Here is a 21,710-nt window from a genome sequence, read left to right as displayed (position 1 = left end):
ACCATTTTCTTCTTCCAATTGAAAAATAGCAAAAGTACAACTTACGAGATTATAAAAATTAAATGATCATTTGATTACTAACATAAAAAATATTTTCATGAAATAATATTTGCTAAAATTTCAATTATGGGGATATGATATTTGCCTCTTAGAAGTGAGATTTTTAAGAATGTACAATATTTTAAGAATTCATAAACCATTATGTGTTCAACACAAAATTATAATATAATTAATTAAATTCATGTCCTAAAAATTTTAGAAATAAAAATATTAGGAATTTAATGCTTATTAATCTAATTAATTATTATAACACAGTCAAATTATTTTCATTTTTATTTATATATTTTATCTAAGTATAATAATAACATGTAACGAGGTTATATACAAGACATTTATGCCCAACAAACCAAAATAGTAAATGTGGTCACAAAAGTAAGATTTTTATGGAAATAATGGGAGTGGATTGAAATTCTTCATCCTAAGAATATTAAGGATCTATTCAATTGTGGAAAGTAATTTATTAATATTTTATTTTTAATTTTGAAAAATTTAGAAAAAAAAAATTGGCCAAATTTTCAATTGCACAACATTTGTATGAAAAAAAAATGAAAATAATATAAAATTTTGATACTATTCGCCTATAGAAATGTTTTTCTTCTTCGTTTCTAATTCATCAAATAATTATAGAATATTATCTTTTTTTTTTAAGTTTTCTAAATTTATGTAGAAAAGTTGGTAAACATCTTAATGTTATTTTGCAGATTTATTATTTCTTTGCATTTGAATTAATATCGTATACTGGATTTGGATTTATATGAATTTATATAGAATATAATACAAAACTGTATTAACCTTCTTCTAAATTGATGCATATCCAAATCGAAAGCGCAAAATTCATCCTCCTATATATTACCTTATACAACTTTTGGAGCTATAAAAAGTTTGTTTTTTTTTTTTGTAGTGATTTTGAAATCCAAAAATAAGAATTTATAATTATTTTACACAACTATATAGATTTTTTATTTTAAAATTTTTTAATATAAATTTTGAAAATTGGAAAATAAATTAAAATTTTGAAAAGTGAAAAATAAATTAAATTTTTAAAATTTTTAAAAAATTAATATTAAAAAAAATAACAATTATTCCCCTCCATTTCATACTAGATTCTAATCAGCCAATCAATATAGAATAAAATGGAATTTACATCAGATTTTCAAAAAATATTGAAAATAAGAAACACATGAATCTTCACGTGTGAGTGTATATATTTATGTAAAAATAAAAAATAAAGAAAACATTTTCAAATTTTAAATTTGAATAAATTTAAAAATATTTTATATTATATATGATTCAAATTCAATATAAACTTAAATTTAATGTCTATAGAAAATATTTTGGCAGGAAAAGAAAGGTGTAAGGGAGGGGCATATGCGGTCATTTGCATTAAAAATAGAAAATGACCCTTTCCTCCTTCCCAAGCACGCTACCGCCGATGAGGCACTGGCGCTTCTTCATCCGCTCCTCTCTCTCTCTCTCTCTCTCGGCCAAGAAACGCAACATTCCGGCCATCCGGCTCCTCTGTGCATGCGGGGAAAGGATCCGGGAGGATCTACTCCGACCAGCTACTCTGCCAACCGATCTTGTCGGGTCTATCCTCTGCCGCGCGCGACCATGCCGACCATCAGTTACTCGCCGATCTCCTCTCCGACCACTGATCCGTTGATTTGTGAGTATATATATTTCTGCCATGTTCAGCACAAAAAAATGTTAGATCTGCTATTAACAGGTCCATCTGCATTGTTATTATAGGCCTCCACAACATTTAGATATACTGTAGATGATTTAAAGTGATACATTTGAAACAACGAAAAAATAGTTGCCCCCTTCCATGATTGGACTACTAAGATTTTGATACCTCATCCCAAGGTATTAAGCAACTCAGTCTAAATAAAAATCGGGGACAGTAATGATCCAATCTCTAAGGTCATCAATCAACAACATTTCAAAGAATTGAGAACATATAGAAGAAAAACATAGTTCATCTAAACAGAGAAATGGACATTGCGCCTAGTGAAAATGGAAAATCACATTGGAAGGAATCTAGGACTAATAAGTATGATAGGTGAATTAACTAGATATGCAATTCAAGAATGCATTGATGTGTTTGATAACATGTGAATGCTTATTGCACTTGACTTGGATTTGTTAAGGAAATTGTGCCGTTTTCTAGCAAACTGTTTCAATAAGCCCCTCAACGGTTGCTTTAACGGATTAAGATAGAATGTTTGCTGTGAACAAACCGTCGACAGTTACGTTTGTTGTTGAATTGCCGAGAATCCTAACAGTTGAAAATTTACTACTATCTGATTGTATGCGGCGATCTAAGATTATTCTATTGTATAACTTAAATAGTTGTTTGTATTTGATAGTTTAGGATCTCTTTGATTTAGCATTTAATTAAATACTTTTGAATGTGTAACAAATATATCTTGTACAAGTCCTATATATATAGGACATCTTTACATCAATGATAGTGTCCTGCATTTTTTATATGGTATCAAAGCTCTTTCTCTAACGAACTTTTTTTTCCCCTTTCCTAATGGTCATTTCCTTTGAGTCCGTTGTTGTCACCCCACTCGACACGACAATGGCAACTCTCCTCTTATTGCCATCAATGTCGGTTCCCAGCTTCCCTTAAAGCTTACCCCTTCCAACTTCCCTTCTTGGCGCGCCCAATTGACGTCATTGCCATTTTTTATTACCTTCGGGGCTATCTTGACGGTACAATCGTTTGTCCACACAACCTTTTCTCCTAGCACCTCCTCTGTCAATTCATCTTCTACAAGTGTCTCCAATCCGGCTATTGGCTTCGACAATATAAGCTAATCCTTCATGACATCCTTGCATCTATCTCCGAGCAAGTTATGCCGCTCATTGCTGCTTCAACCACTGCTCATGATGCCTGGTCCAAGTTGCAACGATTGTACACCAATTGTTCACACACTTGTGTTATGCAACTTAAGGAGGAGCTGACTTTTATTCAGCGAGAGTCCCGCTCAGTCTCAGAGTATCTTCATGCCATCAAGGAATGAATTAATGAACTTGCAGTGATTGATTCTCCCATCTCAGTGGATGACATTACTTTGTACGTCCTCAACAGCCTTGGCCTTGAGTTTTATGAGATTGCAGTGCCTATTCAGGCACGTGACTTCTCTTACGTTTAAGGAGGAGCTTCATGACATGTTGGTTGGCCACGAAAGTCACTTACGACATGTTGACGCGTCCAATGTTGTTTTGGTTGCCACTGCGAACTCCACTCAGCGCCGCACTCCTGCTTCCACTTTCAACTGTAACCAACTTTCCAGCATTGGTTCCTCTAGTCAACGTTGCCCCAACTCTGGATGTAACAATCATAGGGAGCAGTCTGGTAAGCCCTAGATCATTTATCAGCTATGTGACAAAGTTAGCCACTCGGGATAATTTTTTATTAATCAGGTACAGTTCGTAAAAACGGGCTTGCAGGGGGTGCTAATACCTTCCCTTCGCGTAACCGTACTCTCGAACCCGACTCTGGTAACGCAGACTGATTCCACCCCTAACGAGGTAGCAATCAAATGTTCTAACCGCACTTCAAAAGGTTAGTGGCGACTCCATCTCACATTGTTTTCCACAAAAAATCACATTTTCAAAATCACACATTCCATATTTTCCCCTATTTGCAGCCGGAACCCACACATTTTTTTACGCCAAGAGAGAGAGAGGTTCTCTCCTTAGGCGGGGTCCTGGACGTCGCGACAATTACAAATGGAAGATGAAGAGACACAAGACACTACATCTGGTAGAGAAAAAGTATGAATAACAAAATCAACTACTTTATTTGAAGGATGCCTAAGTCACCTATGCCAGGTGTCAGTTGTAGTTTGTTCACCAACAAGTGCTAAAACAGAAGACACTTTAGCGGAAGATGCCATCAACATTGGATAGACACCATCCTGACATTTACCATGAAGAAGAGTCGCCCCCATGCTCTAATCCTTCACAAGAAAATAAAATGGGTGAAACTCAAGATAGACATCATTGCTACGAGTGAAATTATGAATAGATATTAAGTTTTTGTGAATATTAGGAACACCAAGAGTATTGGTCAATTTAAAAGGATTCAAAGAAGAGGAAAGAGACATAGAACCAACATGTGTGACTCACAAACCTGAGTCATCACCAATGACGACTTCATTTGTGCAATCATACTCTGAGTGAACAGAGAGATTGACAAGATCGAAGGTGATGTTGTGAGAAGTAGCATAATCCACAAGCCACTTTTGAAGCATCTAGAGTTGGAGCGACACAATTTATATACTTCACTCCTAAAGCCGAGTAACAAGTCTTGACCGAGTAGCCAACTTTGTCACACAGCTGACAAATGATCCAAGGCTTACCATACTGCTCCCCGTGATTATTGCGTCTAGAGTTGGAGCAATGCTAACTAGAAGAACCAGGGCTGGAACATTGGTTGCGGTTGAAAGTTGAAGCGGGAGTGCGGCGCTGAGTGGAGTTCGTAGTGGCAACTAGGACAACATTGGACGCGTCAACACATAGTAAGTAACTTTTGTGGCCAACCAATGTAGTAACTTGGGAAAAAAATATTATTAATTAATTAATAAAATATTATTAAATTAAATTAATTAAGTAAATAATATGATGGATATATATATATATATATAAGGATAAAGTAATGTGTACATATATGTATATATATAATAAAATTATATTATAATATTACTTTTTATATATATGTATATATAAATTCAATCTTCAATTTCACAATAACCCCCTCAATGGTTGTCTCTCTCTCCTCCGCCAACTCTCTCTCTCTCCTCATTTTCTCAGCGAATTCTTGGCCGATTGAAGAATGGAAAATACCATTAGGTTCCTATCTCAGTCACCAACATTTTAATCGGAGTAGATTTGTGATCAGGGCGTTGTAGGCACCACTCTTGGGATAAGGAAAACCCACACTCTCTCTTCAATTTCTCCCCAATATTTAGCCAAATTGACGATCAGACACCACAGGGTCCCAGCTTCGATTCTAAGTAAGTTAATCAGAGCAGATTTTTGATTTGGGGATCCTAAACACTACTCCAAGGCTAAAGTGAGGAGTACAAATTATGCCTATTATCTTTTTTAAAAAATAACCAATTAAATTGTAGTATTTAATTATTAAATTGTAGTGTTTGATTATATTAGACTTTTGGAAATATCCCTGAGATTAAATTAAACTACAGGATTGTATTATATTGGATTTTTGGAAATATTCCCGAGATTAAATTAAACTGCAAGATTGGATTATAATAGATTTTTGGAAATATTCTTGGGATTAAATTAAACTACAAGATTTGATTAAATTGAATTTTTGGGAATATATTGTAATTAAGTTAAAATTGCAGGGATTTGATTAAATTATATTTTGGGTATATTTTGGAATTAGATTAAATAGCGGGGATTTGATCATATTGATGTTTTTAATATGTTAGAAATTAAATTTAAATGTGGAAAGTGGATCAAACCTACAACAACAACAACAAAACCAAGCCTCAGTCCCACTAAGTGGGGTCGGCTATATGAATCATTTTCCGCCAATTTATGCGATCATGGACCATTTCTTTTAATAGATTCAAAGATATTAAATCCTTACTCACTATCTCCTCACAAGTTATTTTAGGTCTACCCCTACCCCTTCTACTGCCCCCCACAGTAACTAAGTCACTCTTCCTCTTAGGTGCACTATAAGGCCTACGTTGCAAGTGTCCATACCATCTGAGTCGTCCTTCCCTTATCTTATCTTCTATAGGAGCTACACCTAACTTACCACGAATATGTTCATTCCTTAATTTATCTTTCAATGTTATACCACTCATCTATCTAAGCATCCTCATCTCGGCAACTTTTACTTTTTGGATATTATGTTTCTTCGTCGCCCAACATTCTAATCCATATAGCATAGCTGGTCTTATAGCTGTCCTATAAAACTTCCCTTTCAATTTTAAGGGTATTCTACGATCACATAGAACACTTGAAGAACTTCTCCATTTTACCCAACCTGCTTTAACTCTATGCATTACATCATCTTCAATTTCTTCTTCAGCTTGCATAATAGATCCAAGGTATCGAAATCTACAAGTGCTATTTATTTCTTCATCATCAAGTTTAACTTTGTCTCCAATATTCCTCCTATCATTACTAAAATTACATTTCATATATTCTGTTTTATTTTTACTTATCTTAAAGCCTCTAAATTCCAAAGCTTCTCTCCATAATTCTAACTCAGCCTCTACTCCATCCCTAGTTTCGTCAATTAATACAATATCATCTGCAAACAACATACACCATGGAACCTCCTTTTGAATACTCTTAGTCAATTGGTCTATCACTAAAGCAAAAAGATAAGGACTCAAAGCAGATCCTTGATGTACACCTATGGTAATTGGAAATTCTCTAGTTTCTCCATCTATAGTCTTTACACTAGTCATTACTCCATCGTACATATCCTTAATGACATCGGTATACCTACAACATACACCCTTTTTTTCTAAAACCCACCATAGAACTTCCCTAGGTATCCTATCATATGCTTTCTCAAGGTCAATAAACATCATATGCAAGTCCTTCTTCTTTTCTCTAAACTTTTCCATTAATCTTCTTAAAAGATAAATAGCTTCTGTGGTAGATCTCCCAGGCATAAAACCAAATTGATTTTCTGAAATCTTCGTTTCTAACCTTAATCTTTGTTCAACTACTCTTTCCCATAGTTTCATCGTATGACTCATAAGTTTAATTCCACGATAGTTATTACAATTTTGAATATCTCCTTTATTTTTGTATATAGGTATTAAAGTACTTTTCCTCCATTCATTTGGCATTTTCTTAGTTTTTACAATTGTATTAAATAAATTAGTTAACCATATAATTCTGTTATCATCCAAGCATTTCCAAACTTCAATTGGGATGTTATCTGGTCCCATAGCTTTCCCATTTTTCATCTTTTTTAGTGCAAACTTAACTTCGTTAACTCTAATTTTTCGAATAAATCTTATATTTTTAGTCTTTTCCTCATTTGACAATTCTAAATTTAAGCCTTCTATTTGGTTTTCGTTAAACAACTTACTAAAGTAACTTCGCCATCTTTCTTTAATATCTTCGTCCTTAACCAAGACAATATCATCCTCACTTTTTATACATATTACATTTCCTAAGTCCTTGTTCTTCCTTTCTCTAGCTTTAGCAAGTTTAAATATATCTCTTTCCCCTTCTTTTGTACCTAATCTATCATACAAACTATTAAATGATCTATATTTAGCTTCACTAACGGCCCTTTTTGCATCTTTTCTTGCCTCCTTATATTTTTCAAAGTTATCACTGTTTCTACATTTTTGCCACGTTTTATACCAAATTCTTTTTGTCTTTATGATTTTTTGTACATCTTTATCCCACCACCAACTTTCTTTGCTATTTGAGAATCTTCCCCTTGATTCACCTAAAATCTCTTTTGCTATCTTTTTAATAGAGCTAGCTAATCTATTCCAAAGAGTATTTGAATCTATCCCATCCTCTAAGGTCCAATCCCCATCTTTGATCATTTTATCTTTAAATTTTATTATATTTTCTCCTTTTAGGTTCCATCATCTAGTTCTCCTACACTGGTTTATTTTATCCTTTTTCTTCCATTTTTTAATGCATATATCTAACACTAAGACTCTATGTTGTGTGGTTAGACTTTCACCTGGAATAACTTTACAATCCTTGCATGATACACGATCTACCCTCCTAGTTAAAAAAAAATCTATTTGACTTCTATTTTGTCCACTTTTAAAGGTTATTAAGTGTTCTTCTCTCTTCTTAAAGCAAGTATTCATTATACTAAAATCATATGACATAGCAAAGTCTAAGATCATCTCCCCAGACTTATTTTTGTCTCCATATCCATATCCTCTATGTATCCTTTCATAATTTTTATTATCTCTTCCAACGTGTCCATTCAGATCTCCTCCTATAAATATTTTCTCAGTCCCTGGTATGCCTTGTATAATACTATTCATATCTCCCCAAAATTGTCTCTTAAGATTTTCTGCTAAGCCAACTTGAGGAGCATAAGCACTAATGATATTTATTATCTCTTGTCCTAATACCATTTTGATTTTTATGATTCTATCCCTTACTCTAATTACATCCACAACACTATCTTTTAATTTTTTGTCTATAATAATGCCTACTCCATTCTTATGTTTTTCTTTTCCAGTGTACCAAAGTTTAAAACCTGATTTATCGATTTCTCTAGCTTTCTCCCCCACCCACTTAGTTTCTTGAAGGCAAATTATATTAATTCTTCTTCTAATCATTGTATCCACAATTTCCATGCTTTTACCCGTAAGTGTCCCTATATTCCAAGTTGCTAATCTAATCCTAGTTTCCTGAACTAACGTCTTTACCTGCCCATGTCCAGAATGATGCAGGAACCCTTGCATATTTGACACCGTACTCGGGCGCCGACACGGCGCGTCGCTTCGGGGCGACGACCTAGCCCACCCTCGCCCACTTTTCGCTACACCCGGGTGGTTCAAGTGCAACGCGTCGCTCGTAGGGGACGCCCCAGAAAAATTCGGTAAGGATTCATATCATAATGATCTGATTAATTTTACGCTGGCTGTCAGCTACCTAACGCAACCCTCCTCCTTATCCCGGGCTTGGGACCGGCTGTGTGAGAAAAAATTAGGACATTTAAGTGCATCACAGGCGGAGTTGAAAGTGGATCAAACCTGCGCTTTTAAAATTTAACTGGTTAACAGGGGCATGTGAGCTTAGGAATATTAGGGTAATTGTAATTCTGGGGTTAAGTGGATTAAACTGGGAAAATATGATTTTAGAATTTTGAGCTCAGAACGCCGTCGGCGTGGATTTAGAGATCTTAACAGACACCCTCTTAGTAAGCAGGTAAGGGGAATAAATTATAACAGATATTTTGGAAAATTGATTGATTGATTAAAGTATGTGAAAATGAACATATGGTATATAGTTTTGAAAACTATGATATTGATATTTTTCTTGTGATTATTATATTATGATTATCAGTTAAAAATTGTGTGGCATGAGGAATATGAAATAACAATTTTATTACTGAGAATGTGGTTGATATTGAAATATGTGATATAGAGATATGATAATATGAGATACCCAGATATGTTTTTATTCAGATGTGAAGTGATGTGAAACCCAGTTATGTTTTACATATATATATATATATATATATATATATATATATATATATATGTGATGATATGAGATTTATATACAGATTTGCTTTTACTAAGAAATGATGAAATATGATATACAGAAATGTTTTACAGAAATGATGATATGTGAAATACATAAAGATTTTTTATACAGAAATGTTGAACAGAGAATTATACAGAAATGATGAGCTATGCATATATATATATATATATATATATATATATATATATATATATATATATATATAGATGTGATGATAATTATACATACATGATGACATATGAATATTGAAATGTGGAAATGAGAACCTTGATGGACCAGAGTTATTCTGAGAGCACGGTACCGTTGCTAGCATATGTGTTAGTGCAACAACACGTCTTGTATAGAGTGTGACGAGACAATTGATTGGGCCTGAGAAGGGTTGTGTTACCCCCTAGAGTATAGACTAGGATTGGGTAGGCCAATCGTACTACGAACGCGTATATTTTTTATCTAACCTGGTAGGCCAACCATGGTTAGGTCCTACTTACGGGTCGCACAATTTGGTCATGTGGGGTGAATACGTGATGATGTAGTATAAATATTGTAACGACCTGCTTTTTCATGCCATTTTTTTCCTCTTAATATATAAAATATATATATATATAGCAAATCTCTTTGCATTATTTAGCTAAAAACATCTTAGGCCCCAAGGGAGCACTGAGGAAACTCTTATCATATTACATTTCTAAGCAGCAGTAAACATAAAACTGTAAACTTTATTTACAATACCAGAACTCTAAAAAGTCCCAAGATATATATCACAAAATACCCAATGACATCAATCAAAAACCCTGGAATCTACCCAAACAACCAACACCCAGGAAAGACTTACCCTTCCAAAAAAGTCAACGCAAGAACTTTTCTACCCCCGAGCCTGATCTACTTCTAGCCGGATCATTTAAAAAATGTTAAGTGTAAGAACCCGAACCATAATATTGGAATAATTTAAGAAGGGTAAATTGGAAGCTTAGCAAGCTTCGTCGATGAAGGCTTTATATTTCTCGTCGACGAAATTCAGGGGCTCGTCGACGAGGAAAAGTTAAGAAGTCTCAGGAAAACGGTATTCTCAGGCTCGTCGACGAGGTTTCCGTCTCATCGACGAGGGCCTTCAGTGCCTTGTCGACGAGGTCGCCATTCGTTGACGATGGCAGCCGGGTCAAGGGTGCTATAAATATCTGTTTTCATTACTTCTCAACTAAGAAAGCTAAATATCCTCTCCCTCTCTCACTAGAACTCATGCTACACACACACACACACACACACACACACACACACACACTCTCTCTCTCTCTCTCTCTCTCTCTCTCTCTCTCTCTCTATTTCTTCGCTGTTCATCGTTGGATTCGATAATTTGACATTACTACAAGGATCATGGAAGAATTCTCTACAAAGCCTATGAATTGGAATATCGTTTCAGAGATTTTTGGGTTTCATCTTAAAATCGAGGTAAGGCTCGATTTTCTTTTCTGATCTGGTAGTTTGGTAGAGTACGGAGTCATGAGTATTTTTTGTACTGTGTTTTATAGGTTTTGAGAACTCGGTTCAATATTTAGGAGTCGTAGAGTTCGGGATTGGTCTTTTAGGGGAAAGGTAAGGGAATGCAATTTATGTTGTTTATTTTTGAAATTAGACTCGGTAGAACTATGGTTTGCGGTCCTGCGTGCGCTTTGGTTACTCATTTGGGGGGATCTGACGGGTAAAATTATGGGTTTTTCATGTTACAGTTTTGGGGAAAAAAAGGGTATTGGGTTGCATCCTTGGTTTTGTTGAAAACCATATGTATATGATGATTTATACTGTGTAATAGGGATGATCGTGCCTTGACTTTGTTTTAAACTGTATATGATTGGGAAACATGATTTTCAGATTACCAAATGGGTGTGGTGTGTTTGGTTATATGAGCATGCATGGTTGTGTTTTGTTGAAATGCAATAGGAACTGGGTTCCGAATTGTTCCAAGTACGAAAGAGTGTCCGGCTCTATATCCGTGAGCGTATGAAATCGCTAGGCCATGTTTGGCAAGAATGTCCAACTCTATATCCGAGAGCGTGAGCTTATACCGGTTGATCACCGAAGGGTGTGGATCCACCAGATGCGCCGGTACGATGCCATGGGACCCGGGAGTTCGTCATGTGGCGGTGGCGCCGTGTTTCGTGGGTTGGCTACGGGCCAACGCCGGTTATCACGGGTCGGCTACGGGCCGAGGGGTGTGACAACACCGTGTAGATCATGGGCGTGCGTATGCGTGTGTGTGTGTGTGTGTGTGTGTATACACTGTACTGGAACTGCATTGTGAAAATACTGGAATTGCATGAAACTGTGTTTATTTGCTGTCGTGATAACATTCGAATGTCACACGCCAATATAACATGTGTTTGCCTTACTGAGATGTGTCTCACCATTCTGTACGGGTCGGCTACGGGCCGAGGGGTGTGACAACACCGTGTAGATCATGGGCGTGCGTATGCGTGTGTGTGTGTGTGTGTGTATGCACTGTACTGGAACTGCATTGTGAAAATACTGGAATTGCATAAAACTGTGTTTATTTGCTGTCATGATAACATTCGAATGTCACACGCCAATATAACATGTGTTTGCCTTACTGAGATGTGTCTCACCATTCTATACGTACATTTTTACAAGTTCTTCAAGTAACCGGAACTAGCGTCCTGGTATTAAGAGCGTAGTGGCCGGTGTACTGCAGGTAACACTGGGGTAAATGTTAGGACTTTTGTTTTCACGGGTTGCCGTTTGGGGTATGTTTGGAACTCGAGTGTACGTTTTGTATGTATGGAGTCGGGAGTCCACTTTGTATAGACTCTGGTATGGTACTGTATGTATATAGAAAGACCTTTTTCCGCTATGCATCTGTATGTGAATGATTGTGTATAGGGTGCCTAGAAACCCCATGGGGTTGGACCCTCTTTCATTGTGATGTGTTATTGGTTATTTGTATGATACAAAGACACGTTAGGTTACTAAATCACCCCTAGGTCCCATTCTCGGGTTCGGGCGTGACATTAAGTCACTAGGATGAGACAACATTTAGTAAAAGGAAATATGCTATCATTAGTGTGTGGCCCATGAGTTACACAATTAATATACTAATACTGTAGCGTCCCTCCAAAAAATACAACATCATAGATAAATGGTCAACCCGAACCCGTGGGTAACGGGGACACTTGTCATACACAGCAGAAAACCTAGCAACAGTAAATATAAAAATTCATACATCCATCCATAAAATGTAATACCAGAGCTTTATAACATAATAATACTGTACTTCTGTAAATATCCATATACATCAAAATATCTCTAGGGTCGCACAAAATAACTCTAACCCGAGTACAAAATCTTACCCTTCTCATGGGTAATCTCACTAACTCAACGGCGGCCTTGACCCGCCGGTCTCTCTGGGGCTCCTGAAAAATTTAATAATGTTGGGGGTGAGACACTTCTCAATAAGGGAAAGTAAACTAAATACAACTGTATGGCAACATGAATATTTAGTGCAATTATACATATACTGTACATTTCATAAGTCGGAAAACATTCGTCATATCATTCGAAATAATCATACATTTTCATATATGCTATAACTGTAATACTGAAAATAAACCCAGGATGAATAGCTAGCTAATGTCATGTATTACCCCCCATGACGGGTTGTGCAGTCCGAAGGGGGGACTCAACAATGGCTGGCCGACCACTGCCGAATCAAATATGTCTGTAAGTAAGTTGGGCCCGCCGCACCCCAGTCCGAACTGCTAGGTGGACTTCTACACTCTACTGAAAGTCTCATCGACTATCCATCTCCCATCCCCTCGTGGGACGGTAGCACTAATAAGGCCTCGTGCCAAAATCAACCCATAGCTACGGTACCGAGCTCCTGGTCTGAACCAAATTACATCCTGGTTGCAATAACATATAATACATGAACATACGTAACATCAACACAGCCTCGTGTCGAAAACATAGATACGATCTTGCGCCGAAATCATACATATGACCTCGTGCCAAAATTATAGCAAATATATATATATATATATGTATATATATGGCCTCGCGCCAATTACATAAATACGGCCTCGTGCTGATAAGATAAATACGGCCTTGTGCCGATAACATAATAATACGGCCTCATGCCGATAGCATAATAAAATACGGCCTCGTGCCGATAACATCAATACGGCCTCGTGTCGAATCGTTTTAGGTATTTATATTAAAAAAAAAACTAACTCTTTTATCATATATTCGTCAACTTAATATAGCATAACTCGTCTTTCAAAAATACCTGAAAATGTGTTTTACACGTAAAAGCATATATATCATATCTCATTTCACATAAAATAATATTCATGTCACACATGCTCTGTTAAACGTCATATTTCATATTCTAAAATCGTGTTTTTCTATCGTCTCATATATACATATACGTTTCATCATAATAACAATATTTCCCAAACGTACATTTCATCTATAATATACAAGTATATCATATGCTTTTCTGAAAATAAATTTACTCATAATAAAAAATAATTTGTATGGAAAATAACTGCTTTAGTTTACTCCCTTACCTGGCCACTGAGAAAGCCCCCTAAAATCTTAGGCTAACCCCCGTATGACTTCCTGATCAATACCCTGAAACTAAAAATTCTCAGTATTAAACATCCGTATTTTCGTGCGTACATCAATTTCTATAACTACCATGAAGTCTAATTTGGCTTGAAAAGTCTTACCTCAACCTAGGGATGATTTCCAACTTCGTTTTCCCGACGATCCGCTCTGGCAAACTTGCAGGAAACTTTGCCAGGAGCATTGTGGTAGCCTCATATCTTCAATTTGGCGTAAAACCAGCCCAAAATTGAAGAGAGAGAGTAAGAGAGCCGAAGAGGAGAGAGAGGAGAGAGAGAGAGAGGAAACTTAAAAATGAATTTAAAATCCGATTTTTCATATTTATAGGCGGCGGAACTCGTCGACGAGCCTGACCTTCATCGACGAGTTCTTCACAAATTTTGTCGACGAAATCCACTCCTCGTCGACGAAATTCAATCAGCTCCGAAACCCCTCTCGGCATTTTCTCGTCGATGAAGCCCTATGTTCGTCGACGAAATCCTTTAAGACTTCGTTGACGAAACCCTATGTTTGTCGACGAAGCTTGGCAGCTTCCTTTTATTTTATTTTGTTTCCATTCCCTTTTCTTTTCCTTCCAAAATGCAATTGTCGTCGACGAACACTCCGCGTTCGTCAACGAAGTCTATGGCCTCCTTCCGTTTCTGTTTCTATTTCCCTCTCTCTTTATTATTTAAATTCCATTTAAAAAATTTGAGTCGTTACAGATACAATACTGAAACTGTGAAACTATTAGTTTAGTATATCGTACAGATTACATTTGTTATAATTTAAAATACAACTGTATATCTGAGTTTTCTTGTTGCACATAATTCTAGTATTATAACAAAACTGTTGCTGCACTATAAATCTGTATATATAAAAACAACTGTGATAATACCCTAGAAACTGAATGTCATGATTTAACCCCTCATGACAGGGTTGTGCAGTCCGTAGGCGGGACTTAACTATGGTTGGCCTACTAGGTAAGTCAATTTGAAACTTTAACAATCAACAATCTGGCCCACTGCAGTCTCTTCGGGCACAATACTACTCTACCTCGTCAAACCGGCCACCTCAAACCAACTTTCTGGGGAGACTACAATCTCTCCTGGCACGGTAGATGGAATCCACACACTGTCTGAGATATGTGGTTGCACTCTAATCTGAAATAGCAATGATATCGTGCACTGTTGTCTGAATCTGACTGAATATTTCCTTAGGGTCTGATACTATTTAGTACTGATATATATAATTATCTTACTATTTTTTTACCATGATTTTGAAATAACCATAACATCTTTAAACTGATCTGCATAATCTGAATTTCTGACTGAATAATTGAATAACTGAATGTTATGGTTCTAAACTCATGGCATTCTGAAAAATACTACAAATCATATTTTCTAAAAATTGTATATCATTATTTTCTGCTAATATACTGTAAAACATAGTAAAACATGATATTTGTAAAACTATATAAATACTATACTAAACTGTAATAAACTCGTGCCACACAATTGAGTAATTAAATCTCATGCTCTAAAATTTGCATCTCCTGATATAATAATATTATTCTGAAAAACTGAATAATAATATAGATATATACATAATTTTGTGGCAAACTTTTTAAAATTCCTAGCATAACATATTTCTCTTACCTATTTGACTAGGAGATTGACCTCCACTCAACTCTCGCACCCTTGGTGTACCAACCTCAAAAACCTGCATTTACATCTACAACTTTCCAGTAAATCAATACACCCATATTTCCTGAGTTTGCCTATTCATAATTTCTTGAACTATAATTACTTGGACTCCCAAACAAATACTTGCTGGGGTCCTCAACCCATGACTATAGGGGCCCAAAACACCCTATTCCTGAAAATATAACACCCCAAATTTATTCCACAAAACACCAGTATATCCTCATAGAATACAAAATTAGCTCCCAAATAATACTGGTAATATTGAAAAAACTTAAAAATCTACTTACCCTAATTTTAGAATGGTTTCCAAACTGCTCAAATCGAATTTTCGCTCCAACTAGGTTGTAGAGAATCTCCCCAGGATCATCGTGGTAGTTTCTGATCGTCGAACCAGGGAGAGACGAAGCCGAAATCTTAGAGAGAAGTCAGAGAAACCATTTTAAAAAGAGAGAGAGAGAGAGAGAGAGAGAGAGAGAGAGAGAGAGAGAGAGAGAGAGAGAGAGAGAGAGAAGAATTATAAAATGAATTTCCCACCAAAAATCCGTTTTAGGGCTATATATAAAATGTTGTCCACGTGGCCTCGTCGACGAGCCATGTCACCCCATCAACGAGTCCAAGTTGTAGTCTCGTCGACGAACGCCTACTCCTCGTCGATGAGATTCAGGACCTGAAAACGCCCTCTCAATAAAATGTGACAACCTGAATAATAATGGGATTTAAATAAAAAATAGGAAGGGAAATGGAAACAATAACAGAAGGAGGAAGTCGACTTCGCGTTCGTCGACGACATTGCACTTTGGAAGGAATAACCGAGGGAAATCATCAGGGCCTCGTCAACGAATCACTGATTTTGAACAGTCTGAATTTCGTCGACAAGGAGTGGGTTTCGTGGACAAAATTATTAAAGGACTCATTGACGAGATGACACGGCTCGTCGACGAATCCAGCCCTATAAATATCAAAAACCCATATTAAACTTCAAAATTAAGGAAAAATTTCACCCTCTCTCTCTCTCCCTACGGTTTCTCTCTTTTCTCTCTTCGATTTTGGGCCAAATTTCCGCCAGTTCAACGATCTGAAGCCACCACGACGCTTCTGAGGAAGTTCTTTCCAAATCCACCAGAGCGGATCGTTGGTGAAAGTAAGTTGGAAATCATCCTTAAGTTGAGATAAGACTTTTTATGCCAAATTTGGTCTTACGGTAGTTATAGGAAATTATATACACATGAAAATATTGAAGTTTAGTACTGAGAGTTTTCATTTTCAGGGTAATGATTAGGAAATCCTACGGGTGTGAGACCAGAGTTTATAGTTTTTCTCAGTAGTCAGGTAAGGGAATAAAATAAAACAATTATTTTTTATGCAAATTATTATTATGTATGAGTAAATTTACTTTCAGAAAGGCATGTATTATTTCTGCATATTATGAAGGAAATTGTACATTTGGGAAAAATACTGCTAATATGTTGAAATGAATATGTATGTATGAGATGTTAAAAACTATAATTTTAGAATACAATGTATGGTTTTATACAGCAAATGTGTGGCATGAATATTATTTTACGTGGAAAAATATCATTATATGACAATGATATGAATGAAATATGTTTTGAGAAATTATGAAAGAATACAGTACCTTATGATATTGAAAATACATGATAAATTGTTTATTTTCAAAATGATATACATATATGAAATGATTTCGACGCGAGGCTGTATTTATGAGACGATTGGCACGAGGTCGTATTTATGAAATGTTCGGCGCGAGGCCGTATTTATAAAATTATGAAAGATGCTATATTATCATGTATTATATGTCATTAAAACCCGGATGTTAGTTTAGTTCAGTTTAGGAGCTTGATACCGTAGCTTATAGATTAGATATCTATTATTAGATTGGTGCTAACCACCCCACGAGGGGGTGGGAGATGGATAGTCGATGTGGCTTTCAGTAGAGTGTGGACGTCCACCTGGCAGTCCGGATCAGGGTGTGGCAGGTCCATCGTACTTACAAACATTTTTGACTCAGTAGTGGTCGGCCAATCATTGTCGAGTCCCGCCTTCGGGTTGCACAACCCGTCATAAGGGGTAATACATGACATCAGCTAGTTATTCATCCTAGGTATGTTTTCAGTATTATCATATATAATAGACAATGTATGAATGATATGAGTTACTAGAAAAATATGAAAGTATATGATTATTCCACTATGTTATGATGTATGTTTTTAGATATATGAAATGTACTGAGTATGTATAACTGTAATAAATATTCATATTATCACACAGCTGTATTTATTTTATTTTCCCTTACTGAGAAGTGTCTCACCCCCGAATATAATTAATTTTTCAGGAGACCTTAAGAGACCAACGAGTCGTGGCCGCCATTGAACTTATTAAGTTACCCCACTAGAAGGGTAAGATTTTGATCTAGGATCAGGAGATTTTTATTATACGATCCTAGGGTTATTTTGATGTTTTGGAGTTTGTATATAAATACAGTATTTTAATGATGTAGTAAACTCTGGTATTATGTTTTATGGTTGGATGATTGAGAATTTATACTTCCTACTGCTTAGGTTTCTGCTATGATTGACAGGTGTCCCGATTACCCACGGGTTCGGGTTGACTTTTCTATTTATTATGTTACATTTTATATTAAGGAGTTTGAGGTCGTTACACTTCTCGTCGATGAGACATGCATCCACATCGATGAGCCCAAGAAGACTTTTCGTCGACGAACACGTCGCGTTCGTCGATGAGGCCTGCTATGACCCCCTTTAAAATTCTTTCTTTCCCCCTCTTTCCTTTATTATTTAATTCCAATAATCATCTGAGTTATTACATTCTCCCCTCATAAAATTTTGTCCTTGAAATTTACTATCTGTATACCAAATACCTGTATTAAACTCTATCCATTAAGGAAAATATACTACTTATTTTATTAGTTACCCTTACTTATGGGGGAGGAATATTGTGGTTACATTCAAGGTCCTGAGAGATTACAAATATCCTCATAAAAGAAAATTCTCCCAAAATCAAAACATTACCTATCCTATAATTTAAAATACAACCATATATGTATCTCTCTACACTAAACAACTTTGTCTTTTTCTAAACAACACTGACTAATACTATAATTCATTAAGTATGGATACTTCTGTCTAATTTCTTCCTCAAGCTCCCACAAAGCTTCTTCTATAGCATGGTTTCTCCACAAAACTTTCACCAGCTGAATTTCCTTGGTGTTCAATTCCTGTGTCTTTCGGTCTAAGATTTGTACTAGTGCTTCCTCATAGGCTAGTGAATCTCTAAGCTCTATTTCTGCATAACTGATTATGTGAGATGAGTCTGGGATGTATTTCCTTAGCATGGCTACATAGAATACGTCGTGCATTCTAGACAAAGCTGGTAGAACTAGCCTGTAGGCAACTGACCCCATTCTCTCAAGTATCTCAAAAGGACCAATATACCTAGGGCTCAGCTTGTCCTTCTTCCTAAACCTCATAATCCCTCTCAGATGAGCTACCTTCAAGAATACCCAATCCCTCACATCAAATTCTAACTCTCGGCGGCGAGTGTTCGCGTAGCTTTTCTGCCGACTCTGAGCTATATTGATTTTTTCTTTAATTAATCAGACTTTATTATATGTCTGCTGCACTATCTCCAAACCCAAAACTCGCCTCTCGCCTACTTCATCCTAGAAAAGAGGAGAACGACACCTCCTACCATACAGTGCCTCGTAAGGTGTCATGCTAATGCTGACTTGATAGTTGTTATTGTAAGCAAACTCAACCAACGACATAAACTGGGTCTAGTTACCCCCAAAATCTAGCACGCATGCACAAAACATATCCTCTAATATCTGGATCTTCCTCTCAATCTGACCATATGTTTGAGGGTGAAAAGCAGTGCTGAACGCTAACTGTGTTCCCATAGTCTCTTGAAAGCTTTTTCAAAATCATGAAGTAAATCGAGAATCTTGGTCTGAGACTATGGATACTAGTACACCATAGGTGCGAACTATTTCTTGAACATATATTTCTACCAATCTGTCCATGGAATAGCTGACTTTAATAGGGATGAAGTGAGTAGTCTTCGTCAGATGATCAACAATCACCCAACTAGCATTCAACCCCTGTCGCACTAGTGGTAGCCCAGTAACAAAATCCATAGAGACATGATCCCATTTCCACTCTAGAATGAAAAGTAGTTGCAACTACTCGCGGGTCTCTAGTGCTCAACCTTTATCTGCTGGCACGTCAAGCACTGCTTTACAAATTCAGCGATATCCTTCTTCATACTACTCCACCAAAAGGATTCCCAATAGATCTCGATACATTTTAGTACTACCTGGATGCACGGTGTATAGGGATCTGTGAGCCTCCTCTAGTATAGTTCTCCTAATCTCAACATCTGCAGAAACACATAGTCTGGTACGGAACCATAGGACTCTATCATCTGATATGCTGAAATCCTCCTCATATCCGTCTTACACTTTCTCTATCAACTCCGCTAACTCTGGGTCAAAATTCTGGTCAGCTTTAATCCTTTCTTGTAATGTAGCTTGAATCACCAGGTTAGTAATGAATGACTGGTGATCATCCTCTATCAGTTCCACGTCTGATCTTTCCAATTCCATCAGAATAGAACGCTGAGTCTCCACTGCTGATAATACTACTCCCACTGACTTTCGGCTCAATACATCAGCCACCACGTTTGCTTTCCCAGGAAGGTAGCCAATAGTGTAGTCATAATCTTTAATAAGTTCCAGCCACCTTCTTTGTCTCATATTCTGTTCCTTCTGAGTGAAGAAATACTTTAAACTTTTGTGATCCGTAAAGATTTTACATTTCCCTCCATACAGATAATGCCTCCAAATCTTGAGAGCGTACACCACTACAACTAGTTCCAAATCATGCACAGGATAGTTTTTCTCATACTCTTTAAGCTGCCTAGAAGCATATGCGATAACCCTGTCATGTTGCATCAATACGCACCCAAGTCCCTTCAGGGACGCATCACTGTATATCACGAACCCGTCCTCTCCTGATGGAATAGCTAACACTAGGGCAGTGACCAACCGCTGCTTCATTTCCTAAAAGCTCTATTCACAATCATTGGTCCATTCAAATATCACATTTTTCTTCGTGAGTCACGTCAGCGGACCTGATAATCTAAAGAAACCGTCAACAAAGCGTTGGTAATAGCCTGCCAAACCCAGAAAACTTCTAACCTCTTGGACATTCCCTGGTCTCACCTTGCCTCTATCTTACTCGGGTCAACTGATATGCCGTCCCTAGAGATTACATGGCTAAGAAACATAACCTGCCTTAACCAGAATTCATATTTCTTGAATTTTGCATACAACTTTCTTTCTCTCATTATCTGCAACATCAGTCTCAAATAATGCTCGTACTCCTCAAAACTCTTCGAGTATACCAGTATATCATCAATGAATATTACAACAAACCGATCCAAGTACTGATGAAACACCTGATTCATTAAATCCATAAATACTGCTGGTGCGTTAGTCAACCCAAATGGCATCACTAGAAAGTCGTAATGCCCATATCTGGTTTGGAATGTCGTCTTCGAAATGTCTTCTGTCCTAACTTTCACCTAATGGTAACTCAATCGAAGGTCAATTTTAGAAAAGTCCTGAGTCCCATAAAGCTGATCAAAGAAATCGTCGATCCTGGGAAGAGGATATTTATTCTTGACTGTCAGTTTATTTATTTCCCTATAATCTATGCACATCCTCATGGTCTCATCTTTCTTCTTCACGAATAGAACTGGTGCTCCCCAAGGCAACACACTGGATCTGATAAATCCTTTATCTAGCAATTCTTGCAACTGATCTTTCAATTCCTTTAACTCGGTTGGAGCCATTTGTTAAGGTGCTTTAGATACCGATTTCAATCCCGATAGAAGATCCACGGTGAATTCAACTTTACGGTTTGGTAAACCAGGTAATTCTTCAAAAAAAAATATTTGAAAACCTAATTCTCTAGTGTCTGCAGAACCCAAAACCTAATTCTTTGATACCAAAATGTAACGCCT

The 21,710-nt window shown here is 36.6% G+C and overlaps 2 long non-coding RNA genes across 3 annotated transcripts; one reads left to right on the top strand and one right to left on the bottom strand.

The window, feature by feature from the left end:
- Positions 1–1,312: 1,312 nt before the first annotated feature.
- LOC131165608 (uncharacterized) lies at positions 1,313–2,017 on the bottom strand. Its single transcript, XR_009139610.1, has 2 exons — positions 1,916–2,017; positions 1,313–1,742 (listed from the first exon to the last, which is right to left on the bottom strand). It is a non-coding gene; the product is annotated as an uncharacterized LOC131165608 (long non-coding RNA).
- LOC131165607 (uncharacterized) lies at positions 1,392–18,209 on the top strand. Of its 2 annotated transcripts, XR_009139608.1 has the most exons (3): positions 1,410–1,726; positions 8,498–8,656; positions 18,001–18,209. It is a non-coding gene; the product is annotated as an uncharacterized LOC131165607 (long non-coding RNA). The 2 variants fall into 2 exon arrangements; XR_009139609.1 differs by lacking the exon at positions 8,498–8,656 and having other exon boundaries at positions 1,392–1,726.
- The last annotated feature ends 3,501 nt before the right edge of the window (positions 18,210–21,710 follow it).

This window comes from Malania oleifera, chromosome 10, assembly GCF_029873635.1.
Source record: "Malania oleifera isolate guangnan ecotype guangnan chromosome 10, ASM2987363v1, whole genome shotgun sequence".
NCBI classification, from domain to species: Eukaryota; Viridiplantae; Streptophyta; class Magnoliopsida; order Santalales; family Ximeniaceae; genus Malania; species Malania oleifera.
The sequence above is the reverse complement of the archived record's forward strand: the minus strand, read 5'-3'. Positions and strand labels throughout refer to the sequence as shown.